This window comes from Chrysochloris asiatica, unplaced genomic scaffold, assembly GCF_000296735.1.
Source record: "Chrysochloris asiatica unplaced genomic scaffold, ChrAsi1.0 scaffold00270, whole genome shotgun sequence".
NCBI lineage: Eukaryota > Metazoa > Chordata > Mammalia > Afrosoricida > Chrysochloridae > Chrysochloris > Chrysochloris asiatica.
Genome location: NW_006408788.1, coordinates 3,166,177 through 3,166,845, shown reverse-complemented (window position 1 = coordinate 3,166,845; position 669 = coordinate 3,166,177).

The following is a 669-nucleotide window of genomic DNA, read 5'->3' as shown; positions in this document are numbered from 1 at the left end:
CACTTTCAATATTTCCCTCCAACACCATAACTCAAAAGCATCAATTCTTCTAACATCTTCCCTATTCACTGTCCAGCTTTTGCATGCATATTTTGAGTGCAATAGGTGGCTCTATTTCTTGACTGCTGCTTCCATGGGCATTAATTATGGATCTTCAGACTTTACTCCATTTATCATGATGTCACTTATTGGTCCAGTTGTGATGATCTTTTATTTCATTATGTTGCAGTTCAATCCATACTGATGGTTGCAGTCTTTGATCTCCATCACAAAGTGCTTAAAGTCATCTTCACTTCAATAAGCAAAGCAGTGTCATCTGCATATCTCAGGTTGTTAATGTGTCTTCCTACAATCTTCATGGAAGCTCTTTACATACTCTATCATTGATTCTTTCTTTTTGGAGGACTTTAAGAGATATACTCCTCTTGATATGGAGCAGAAAGTGTACAATAAACCTTGAGTTTACTCACTGATATCATTCATAAATACAAGTGGATTTCAGATCATGAGACTCTTGAAAAACGGAGTTTATCAGAAACTGTGTTGATAGATCATATTGATAGTAAAATAAAAATGTTGATGTCTGGTTGTGAATTTGTATAATTTATGCATCTCAAAATCTCAAATAAAAAACATTATTTTGATAGGAAAATGGAATTATATTTCTAT